We start from the raw sequence: 12104 nt of genomic DNA, 5'->3' as shown, positions 1-12104 counted from the left end.
AAACCCCGGCCGTGGGCTCCAGCTCCCCCCAGCCTGAGGCGGGTCCCGCCGCCCCCTCGGGCAGGGCGCGCGCCGAGCCCAGAGGAGCCGCCGGGGGGCGGGAAGCCGCAACAGGGAGGGCAGCCAAGGCCCGCGCGCCGGGGACGGCTCCGGCTGCCCCCTCCCACGAGCCAGAGCCCTTCCCGGCGAGCCCAGGTCCCGGCTCCGCCGCGGGCTCGGCCCCAGCGGGCCCCCTCACCGTCGGTGTCTCCTCCTCGCTGCTGCTCCTGCTCCGGCCCCTCTGCGGCGGCGGCGGCGCCTCTCCGGCTCAGAGGGGGCGGGGTAGACAGACAACGTCTGCGCCCGGCCCGGCCTCAGGCACTTCAAGGCGGAGACTGCAGCAGAGGGGACCCTCCCCTGTTCTTCCGTCCCTTTGTCTCCCCGCCCCCCATTCCTTCCCTCTCCGCCTTTGTTCGTTCACACACCGGGAGGCCGGCGGGTCGGGGATCCTTCTTCGCCTTCTCCTCCGGGTGCAGGAAATGTCAGAAGGCCCTTGCCCAGGTGGGGGGATGAAGGAATTTCTCTCCACTCCCCCTCCCCTTTCCTGCTGCTAGAGGGGGCTAAGACCCGTCTCTGTCAATGGAAGGAGGGACAGCATGGGCGAGTAGGAGCGAGAAGGTTTTCCAGCACGGAAAGGACAATTATTAAGTCAGACCTTCTTAGAAATGTCCCATCCCTTAAAAGCCCTGGATCGTCCCCCTTCACTGGCGAAGGGAAAGCTTGTCATTCCCAGGCACAAGGACCCGACCTGTCAGTATCTCACGGCTTTGGCTTTGAAATTGACAAGACACATACAGCCCACTGGAGAGCGGACAGCTCTGGAGCGCCCAAGGACCATGGCAACAGCAGCACGGCTGGTGCTCCCCTAAGGAATGTTCAGACAGAAGAAAAAGTAAGAGTTTAGAGAACTAGAAGTGCTGGGCCAGAGCCTCTCTCTTCACAAAAGGCTTTATCCCCACAAGGAGGGAGGGGGGAGAAGAGGAGAGACAATAGGAAGGGAATGTGGCTAACCCTACTGTTGACCGATTTAGTAAGGAGCTGTTCTGGCAAATAAGTATGAATAGAAGGGGAGAAAAGGATATGAGACGGGGCAATACAAATAAGCCTAGATCTTAACAGGCAAATCACTTCACTGTTTGCTTTTATCTGTCTTAATACCCACCAATTTATCTTCCATTCACAGCCCCAGAAACACTAAATATTTTAATTTATAATACATTTATAAAGTAATCCATATGAGGACTTGTCATCCTATTTCTAACCTTAAAAATTATTTGCCTGTTAATGCCAGCGGCACCAGCTATTTTAGATAAATTCTTAAGCCTGATACAAAGGACTCTGTTTCACTTCCAAGTTACCACCTCTTGCCTGGCGTGCAATTTCCAGACAATGTTGTCCTAGGCCTCTGCTGTATTAATCCTGAAGCAGACCTGAGTTTGCAGATCATTTGGTTTATGAGAGATACTGTCCAAACAAAAGGGAGATAAAAAAGCAGTTGCGGTGGCTGCTGAATTAAACCTAATTGGAATTTGTATTTAATTTTTGCCTCATTCCTTGGCACAAGCCCAGCCTTTTGGCAGCATAGCATGTGAAAGCACAAAGAAAAAGAGGGCAACAGGGACTCTAAATAACTGGTTTAAAATAAACTGATCAGTGTTTAGCAATGTCTGGTAGAATTTCAATCCCTAACTGTTAAGTATGAACTTTTATTCTAATTGTTAAATGTTATTGAACCAAATACTGATGCCTATCCTCAATCTTTGATTTCCCCTCCCCTCCCCCCGTGAGTTTTGGTTGAGGAAGGACATTAAGATTTTCTATCATAAAAATAATGCTTTAACTAATACATTGTGTTTAATTTAAAAAATACACTGTCAGATCAATCCTGTGCTTATGGCATAAGGGTTTGATCCTGCAAACCTTACTGATGTGAGTAATCCTTATTCATACAAGTATTTCCACTGACACATGAATAGAGCCCTGTATGGATACAAAATTTGTATCTGATCCACAGAAATGGTCTGTGGATAGCTACAGATTTGCAGGGCTCTACTTCTGAGTGCAAGTAAGGGCTGCAGAATCAGACCCCCCCCATGTTAATTTGTAAAGAGCAGTGTAAATTTCTTTGTTTTATAGTAGTGCCTAGGAGCCCTAGCCATGGACTCGGGGACCCCACTGTGCTTGTGTAGCATCTAGACCAGATCAAAGATGGCATGTCTCTATTGAGTGCTTTGCAGGCTGAAGTTTATATCAGCACTAAACCAAAGTATTTTTCCTGCCCTATGAAAGTACCAAGATTTTTTTTTCCTGATAAATATGAGTTCCTGTTGTAGAGTACACTAATTGTATACAGTCTTTTTTTTTTTTAAACATTCTACATAAACAGTTCTAAGAATATGTTTCAAGGGGCCTTTTAAACACACAAACCATCTATAAACATTTAATGAACAGAAATCAGTTTAATATCTATGATTAAGAGTAAGGATTGCTGCTTACTCATGCTCCCACTGAAATCAGTGGAAAAATCTTCTGTTGATTTGGATAAATGGCTTTTCCCTACATCCTGAAGATGGAGGGAGACTAGCTCAGCCATTTAATAGTTCTTATTCTATGTACAACTGCTGTGGTTTTCTGTGTGTTTTAAATCACAATTCAAATACATATGGTGCAGCTCTACAAAGTAAAAAAAACAGCACTGTACTAATGCATAGGAACTAGAAAGTGAGAAGTCATTGGAAGGTATGTTTTATTTGAAGGTTTATGGGCCAAAATGAGTAAAACAGCATGAAATTATGAAATATATACAAGTAAACGATATACAATAGCTTAATACTTGTAGGGAAAAAAAAGCGCAAGCTAAAATGGTAATCCCTAGCTCCTGAAACAAGAATTGGGTAACTATAATAAAATGTGCAATAATTTTTATATGTAGTTCTAGTTGAACTCTCATTCCACTAAGAGCTTTATTGTATACCCCTGAAGAAAGAATAGCTGGAGAACAGAATGGAGAGTTAGGAGGGACCACCCTGCCATCATTCAAATGATATCATAGCATTTTATATTATATATAGAAAATATATATATAGTAAAAGCTACTAATGATTAATCCACATTGATACTTGAGTCCATTTCTATGCATCACTTTCTGGCCTTAAATAAATTACATATGCACTTATTGCAGGCAGACATATCCAGTCTCTAGCTATGTACTTTGTTCTGACTTGCAAAGCATTGGCAACAGTGGCCAAATGGTACAGTAGTGGACTAGACACAGGACTGGAAGCCAGGAACCCCTAGATTCTAATAATAGGTCTACTACTACTATAGTTTAGCTGCATGGTCTGAGGCATACTCTGTGCACTTTTTCCTATCCCCTTAACACTGTGAATCACTGACATCCCACAGACATGCAGTTAGAACACAACTTCTAGCATCATAACCATATAGTAATATGTCAATAAGTTAGGCCTATTTCAGTCCTAGAGGATCTTTTCCTTCAGTGAATGTGGAAAAGTGACTCACTGCTCTTCCTTCCATTTTCTCATCTTTGTACAATCTCTAAACCAATTAGAGCTTTCAAAAATAGCAGAAAATTTATTATTTTTTAAACACATTTTTGGGAATACTCTCCTTAGAAACCCAGTCCTCAATTTAGATTAATTTTTAAAATTATAAAAAAGTATATCTAAATTTTTCTGTGCATTTCCCCACTGCCCATCTAGCATGTACTGTCTCTCCCCCTACAAGTTTTAGTGTACAAAAAGGTACGGAATAAGCTCTATTGTTGCTACTTATATCTAGTAGTACCTACAGGCTACAATGTGCTAGATATTGAACAGGTATTAAGAGACAGGCACTCTCCCAAAGATCTTACAGCCTTGGTTATGGCTAGGGATGTAATAAACAAACAGTGCATCTGACCCAAGCTATCATATTTCATAGTAAAGCTTAGTTGTTAAGTTTTCAATTATCACCACAATCAATCCAAACATGGTGTGTATTCATCCTTCTATTTTTGCATTCTTAACGTTTTTCCTCCCACTTGGTACCAAATATACATATAAGTAGAGTGTACTTGTACTGAAGCTCTTATGATAAACATCCTATAGGATCTCACTGATATAAATAAAATTGTTCACATGTTTATTATAAATAAAATACAAAGTCAGTTTACAAGTGACCTTATGCAAAAACAAAGTGCAATATTCATCTAGTGTAGAAAGGATAGTGTTACTTTATGCCAAATGCCCATTTTCTCTTCTAGAAGTTGCAGTGTATAGAACACATGCCAAAATTTGACTTTTATTGCACTAAGGAATGAGCACAGAGAATGGCCTTCTAGCAAGATGAAGATCTCAGTCTCCATAGACTTTCATCAATAAGCAGCAGCATGGAGGCACGCAAGAGAAAATATTCTGTCAAGCAGAAAAATAGCTACGCTTGCAATATGTAGCACAGGAAATCTATTTGGCCTTTATGCTTCTATTCACTTCTTCAGTTGCTTATTCCCAGTTTGAACTCCGTTTATGGCTCTTATATATTTCAGTTTCACTTTTGCACTGACTGGGATTCCTATTGTTTCCTCCTCCTGCACATAGCAGGACTCTGTTCAGTGAAGGGAGGCTCTCAAGCAAAATTGCTTATTATCCAATAAATATTGTTTTATCAAGTTACTACACATACTAATTAAAGAACAACAACTGCATTTGTTTCCATTTTACTTTTGCTCTGGCTCTCATTTGTATTTAATCGCCTGCTTGAATTCTCCATGACTTGTACATGTGATATCTTTTGACTGATCCAGCTGAATACTGTGTTTGTGTGTGTGGTATAAAGTCCAATGAACAGATGACGAAACAGGAGGGAGGGAAAAAGTGGGACTTGTGTAAAAATAAACTGGCATGTAAAGCAGACTTGGATAAACATTTTATTTGTGAAAGAGGCTCCTGCAATAAGCTAATAGACTTTGGGAATCTAATCACAGCAAAGGTGAATGAAAGATTATAGAATTGCTTTCAATAAGCTTTCCTACATTAGGCATCAGTGATCTCTCCAGCCCTTGTTGTATTGTAACTGTTGTTTCACATGTAATTTGTCTGCAATAATAAACTATTTGGGGGAAGACACCACACTGAAGTTAGAGGAAGTCCCAGACTCACATGGCCTAACATGTTTTGTAAAGTGCCATTCACTACATTGGGTAAACTGTAACAGAGCGCTCCCAGAACTAGTGACCTTAGTAAGCCAATCCAGAATCAAGAGCCACTCTCACAGCTAAGCTAGATAAAAAATTACATAGGGAGAATCATCCTTTCGAAAAACAATTCCCCATTCTTCACTTGCCTAAAATGATTCCTTTCCTGCTTCAGCTGACCAGTAAAAGTCAATCCAAATCCATGCCTCTCTTATTGCAGGTCTACAGCAAGCAGAGTCTACCAAGTTTTGCACAGTATTTGAGACAGCAACATTTTGGGTGAAAAACAGATGCTATTAAATGATCCCACTTTGTTTGCTTACCTCATTTTAGACTAATTTTAAACTTCAATACAATTCTCACCTTGATGTGATCCAAAAGTGTATTTTCTTCTTCTGCAGCATCCTGCAATGGGGAAAAAAAGAGTGGTAATTAAAAGGATTAACGTACTTGCTCAAAAAAAGTTTTTCCAACTACAATGTATTACAGTGAAAGCTGCACTAAAGTCCCACCTACAAAAGGCAACTGTCAGTCTTTAGTGATCACTTTAAAATACTTGTTTGGGTTTTTAGGGTCTCTGAAACTGGGGATCACAAGGTTATTAACCTGGGGGTTGTGAGCTGTCAGCCCCATGGCTGGTGGGGGCTAACAGCCCCAGCTCCACCAGCCCCAGGGCTGACAGCCTGAACCTGTTAATTTAAAATTAAATTAACTCCCTCCCCCACTTTCAATTTATAAGGGGAGGGTCACACTCGGAGGCCTGCTATGTGAAAGGGGTCACCAATCCAAAAAGTTTGAGAACCGCTAGGTAGGCAATCCTTTTTATTGAGTGCTTAGGGGGAAAACACAAGACAGGCTTCACTATAGATTACTTTGCAATGTTGTATTATTTGAAGCATTTTAGGGTTAGTGAGCATACAATAGTCATTTACACAACATGTTAATTTTAATGTCATTAAATCCACCCTATTAATAAACTGCTTTTTGATGACTAAATTGCTAGTCTTTCCTCTGATTAATTTATCTCCCTGTAACACAAAAATATGCTCTCAGGGAGGTGAATGAGTCTGCAAAGTCATTCACTTTCAATTACAAATCTTTCTATCTAAAGACAACACAATCTTTGTACATGATTCAGGTGGTACACAGTAGCATAGGACCCCTACTTAGCCTGACACACTGACTCAATTGAATACATTTAAATGGTTTTTGTTCCTTTTGGACTTATCTAATGGATATCCCACCCTCCAGAGTTTATGTTGTAATATATATTTTCTTTCAGTAAAGTTACTGTGTCTTGCAAATATCTGATGAAATTTTAGCTGTGGTTCATTTTCATATTTAAAGCCCTCAGTATTCTATTAATACCTACATATTACAACCAACTTAGATTACACAAATAACTACGGGATAGCAGTTACATCCCAACTGATGCACTGAATGTACTGCAGAGATTTCATTTAAAATTTCATGTAAGCATATTTAAGAATAGTCTTATTAATATTGATTGCATTTCACTATACTAAATGCTCCAAATATACGGTTCCAAAAATGGGAGCAAACTGAGATAAGATTTGCATCCCCAATTACAGGTCATGTGTCAGATGTTCTCCTTCCTGAGGTGAATTCAGTGCTTGCAGAAACTGCCAAATTGACAGCCCTGGAGACTGAAGTACCCTGTTCATCAACAGAACAAATACGGCACAGGCAGCAGCAGTCCAAAGTTGTCTACACTCCCCCACACCAGCATCCACTGACCCTGTTCTAGAATGATCACTTCTAGGGGCAAGAGGATAATCCAGCAATACACTATCTGGCTCCTGCTGAGAAGGGGACTAGTTGTGATGACTGTTTCAGTGCAGTTTTAGTCAAAAGATGATCACAATACACACCAACATTTGACATGCAGACCACTAAACAGCTGACAATCCATTTTCATCGCTTGTGACTTGACCTGGATTTGAGCTAGTGACTAAAAGATTAAAAGTTCTGTATCCCATTGGCAGGGATCTGAGGGATCCTTTTCCCTAACAGAGGGTATTAAACACACTTAAACTCTATAGTTTGAGAGTTCTAAGACAGTGAAACAGCTGCTCACAGACTTGATAAATCCAATATCACGTTTATGAACAATACATTTGTCATTTAAGATAACAGAAGAGCATGCTTCCCGATGCCAGATAACCTGCACAGCAAACTCATACTGGCTACAGTCATATCTTTCTCTTCTAAAACAGCAAGTACTAGTCACTCCTGAAACCAAGCTACCGCTCTGACTGATCTATTGATATTGTAATAAATGCAACGTTCTCTCCTCAATAAAAAACAAAATAAAACATACAATACAAAAAACAGACCAAACAAAAAAACAAATGACACTGGGCAGAGATTATTCGTTTTTAAATTAATGTTAACCTGTCAATTCAAATTTGTTCTAATTCAAAAGTATACTGTTTGCATTTTTAACTTACTCCCTTTTGACTGCTACTAGTTTTTGAATGCCACACTACTAATATGTTTTCTAATGCAACTTTTCAACTATTCTGTGTGGGAAGAGGGGGGAGAAGGGGTAATACATGGTATTCAGTTTTTAAGACTTGGGCTCCTATGTAGTAATTTGGGGTAAAAAGGAGTATGGATTCTCCTACTACCCACTGGTAATCATGCCCAATGCTTACAGAATTTCTGTTGAAAAGAGGATCAAGCCTAGAATAGCAGGAGTGCAAGTCAGAACTGAATCCCATTGGCAGAGGGATGTGGGAAAACTTGATTAGTGTCTGTTCACACCATACCTATCTCATACCAAATTTTATTAGAGCTTATTAAAATGAATGAGCAATCTAGGTTCCTACACCACACCCATCATAATATGAATAGAAAATTTAAAATAGTCAAGAAAATACAGTCTCAGCAAAACTGAGCAACTGAAATGAAAGGTGATTTCTGGGATAAAAAGCCCATCTTGCCGATAGACTTAAGTAGAGATAACATATCAAAAATTATTTCAAAGCCTTGAAACTACTTAAATGTTGAGCAGGCATGGAAAACAAAGCTGGAAAGATTCAATACATAGATGCATGTGTCTTTAAAAGGGTCTAGTCTAACAACATACTGACTTTTGTATAAAGTTTCACTAAAGTCAACCCAAAAGTTATTTGGAAATTAAGATTCTCAGTCATATCTGTGCTGGCAGCAGTGAGAACATCTGTTACTGTCAAAACTTAATTGGCCAAATCCAACCTTAGTATAGCTCTACTGACTTCAGGTGGAAGTGGGCAAACATCAATTTAGCCCACTGCTTTTGCTCTGACACAGTAATGCAGAGGAGCCTTCTCAAAAGGAGTAAAATGCTGAACATATTACCCATACAATTATGCAATTTAAGGCAAGAAGTGACTATTAGCATGAAAAAAATATTAAGCTATCGTTGAAGATTTATTAGCTGTTCTGAGACTGGCATACATGCCCATCGTCTCCCTGTCATTTTGAGTTTGATTAAAAAAAAAATCTATGTTAACTTACTATTATTTTTGTTCCCCCTCGCCCACCCCTCTTCCATTTTAAAAGCACATTCATCGAAGCCAGGCCTGGACCACAAAAAAACAGATTTCTAATTTTGTTTTTGGACAGATCAGGCATTGAGACTTACAGGCTAATGAAAAGCTAAACAGTTTTTTTTAAAGATCATTGGAGATAAAGATTGGAATCTAGCAGCCTACTTTGTAAAGAGAAATCATGTTTGTAGGTATTCAATTATATGGATAGAATAAGAAAATGAAGTGAATTTAAAATGGAGTGAAAAAAGGTTTTTCCATACAGATTTATTAGAACTCCGAGCATAAAGTAGTAATGACTATACTAAATCTTAGTAGAGTTAATGATATCCACTATATACTGCAAATCTATCTGACTGGAGAGAACAGTAATTTTCTCACATTTATGGCTTGGGTCTTCTTTGCCCTATTTAAGCTAAGATATACAATGAATAGTGCCAGATGAAATAATGTAAACAGTTTATTAATGCATGATTGGGATACCAGTATGACTAGAGTTGTTATAATACTAAAATAAATAATAATAATAATCTGCCAGTACCGCAGTTTTGGGAAAGATGAAGCAATATATATGATACCCAAGTTCAATTTCCAGACTTAACTCCCTGTGGCAAAAGCGATAAAGGTGCTGCAAACACTATGTACATTTCTACATTTGTGGCTATGTGGAAGCTTTTATAAAGTGAGCAATATTAAAAATTGAGTTAATCAGATGGTGTGGGTTTTAATCTAAGTGTGTATTTAATTTCAACATCACTTGCCATATACTTCAACTATCAGAGAAGATGGGGAAAAAAACCCTGCTAGTTAGAGTGAATGTAGTAAACTCAGCCTGAATAACTAAAGGTTTTAAATGAGTTTAAGAAAAGCTTTTGAAAAACAACAACAAAAAAAACCTGTGAAGAGCAACTTCAGTCTATCATCTTCCAAACAGCAAATATCAAACATGCTTCTTTGCAGTGGATAGAAAAGTGTTAAGCTACACAAGCCGCCCTTTCATTTTTAAGTAGTTATTAAAAAAAGATAAATTAACTATTTTCTTTTTGAATTAATAAATCCCGTAAGAGAGATTATTCATAAGATCCTGAAGCTTTACTCTTAGGTTAGCTTGTGTTAAAAAATGTGTTTTAACTTTAGCCTCAAAATGGTTTTTTCAATGCCCTTAAAAACAAGAGGCAGAATTAACAGTTGCATTCCACTTTTCTTCCCAATCCAGCTTATCTTTTATGGAATAATTTTCTATTCTGAGCTGTTAAAAAATGGCACAATGGATTTATTGTGAACATACTGTATATATAGTTAAAAGGCTAAATAGTGTTAAAGGGTTGTTTAAGTATAGTTCAAACAATTTAAAAAACTTAATGTTTCAATACATAAAATACATATGCCTGTAAAATTAGGCCTCACATCAAGTTAAAGTAAAATAATTTCACAAGTGCTCTAAAGTGCCTTCCAGGGGTGGAGAGGGATTAAAAAACTGCAAGTGAATGTTCAAGGCATAAGTGCCTCAACACACCCAAGGTGTGGACATTACAGGTCTCGATTACCTCATCCCTTGTGCTGCATTATTTGCATGTGAGTCAGGCAGAATCCAGCCCTCAGTAAGGAACTATTGCAAAAGAAAACCTATAAAAACTAATCTCTGTACCCTGCAGTTTCACAACTACAGTACATATATATCCATCTATTTGAGAAAGGATACAAGCATAAATTCTCTCTGGTTCTATAATGTAGTATTCTAAACCTCCCCCCCGCCCCCAAGGTAAAAAGTTCAGAAACAAACAAATCACTCAGTTTGGAACATTTTAATGTAGTGCAAATGCTAACTTATTATTGCTTTCCACAGCTAAACAGTCCAATCATAGCACTGACAAGTTCAAACAAACTATCACGCTTCTTCCTATTGTGTCCTCCCCAGTAAAGAAAATCTTCCAGAAGGGCATTTTATTTATATACAGAAACACTAACTCAGCCCAATTTGTTCTGATTTAAAAAATCTGACTGTAAAAATATTTAGAAGTGTTTCAAACTGAAAAGCTATTTCACACTTCAAAAGATGGTCTGGAAATCTTGCACTGCTACTGCTTATTCTGTACCTGTTCTGTGGGTTCCAAAGCTCCTGTCAGCATCTTTCACTAGTATTTGTTAAAACAAATAATGAATATTAGTATCCGAGTTTCGTTCTTCCTCTTTTTGAAATAGCTTCAAAGAGTCTCGAAAATAAAAGTTGCTTCCTCTATTCATCTTTCTGACTTGGTTCTATGTAAATACAGAGAGGGAAAAATAAGTTGCCAACCACTTGCCAGCACTGATAATTGTTAACAAAAGCTTTGGCTAGCTATCTAAGGGCTCCTTCTACTGGCAGTACTGCAATAAGGCCCAGCCAATCTATCCGTAGGTCCTTCATAAAAAGGATTTAAAAAAAACCAAAAAACAACTTAGTGATAAACAGTAGGTTAAAGAGAATTTAGAGTTGCTTATAATCCAGAAGACATTCTTCAAAATTATGACAATTTTATACCTAAGCTATTTAAGTAGCTTTAGCCACAGAAGGCAGGACAAGAGGCAATGGGTTCACAACTAAAGCATAGTAGATTTAGATTAAATCTCAAGAAAAACTTCCTAACTGTAACAGTAGGACAATGGAACAGACTGCCTCAGGAGATTGTGGAAGCTTCTTCACTGGAAGTTTTCAACAGGAACCTGGATAGCCATCTGGTTTGGATGGTTTAGACCAGGGGCAGGCAAACTTTTTGGCCTGAGGGCCACATCGGGTTTTGTAAATTGTATGGAGGGCCAGTTAGAGGAGGGGGTCGAGGGCTGGCCCCCACCTCCTATCTGCCCCCCTGGACTCCTGCCCCATCCAAGCCACCCTGTTCCCCTGATGCTCCCTCTGGGACCTGCCCCATCCACACACCCCTGCTCCCTGACTGCCCCCGGACCCCTGCCGCTCCATCCAACCCCTCCTCTCATTCCTGATGGCCCCCACCCCTGGACCCATCCAACCCCCCCTCCTTCCTGACTGCCCCCCCCGAAGCCCCCGTTCCTCCTCCAACCCCTATCCACACACCCCCCCCGACCACCACCCCAAACTCCCCTGTCCTCTATCCAACCCCCCCGTTCCCTGCCCCCTTACCGCGCTACCCGGAGCGCCGGTGGCTGGCTGCACTACAGCCGTGCTGCCCAGCTGGAGCCGGGCCACGCTGCCACCACCACGCAGCTCAGAGCACCAGGTCAGGCCGGTCTCTGCAGCTGTGCTGCCCCAGGAGCTCACAGCCCCACCACCCAGAGCATTGAGCTGAGGCTGTGGGGGAGGG

The 12104-nt window shown here is 40.2% G+C and overlaps 1 protein-coding gene and 1 long non-coding RNA gene across 13 annotated transcripts in view; one reads left to right on the top strand and one right to left on the bottom strand.

Moving 5' to 3' along the window:
- Window positions 1-367, bottom strand: part of CLIP1 (CAP-Gly domain containing linker protein 1) — a 113102-nt gene extending 112735 nt beyond the window's left edge. For all 12 annotated transcript variants that reach the window (XR_005589550.1, XM_039505067.1, XM_039505072.1 and 9 more), the window contains exon 1: window positions 239-367. The gene's annotated coding sequence lies outside the window, so the exon portion shown is untranslated. The remainder of the gene's footprint in view (window positions 1-238) is intronic.
- A 97-nt stretch (window positions 368-464) lies between these two features.
- Window positions 465-4759, top strand: LOC120386143. Its single transcript, XR_005589551.1, has 2 exons — window positions 465-931; window positions 4304-4759. It is a non-coding gene; the product is annotated as an uncharacterized LOC120386143 (long non-coding RNA).
- Window positions 4760-12104: the final 7345 nt, after the last annotated feature.

Source organism: Mauremys reevesii, linkage group 18, assembly GCF_016161935.1.
Source record: "Mauremys reevesii isolate NIE-2019 linkage group 18, ASM1616193v1, whole genome shotgun sequence".
NCBI classification, from domain to species: domain Eukaryota; kingdom Metazoa; phylum Chordata; order Testudines; family Geoemydidae; genus Mauremys; species Mauremys reevesii.
Note: the sequence above shows the minus strand (reverse complement) of the source record. Positions and strands in the feature narration are given on the sequence as shown.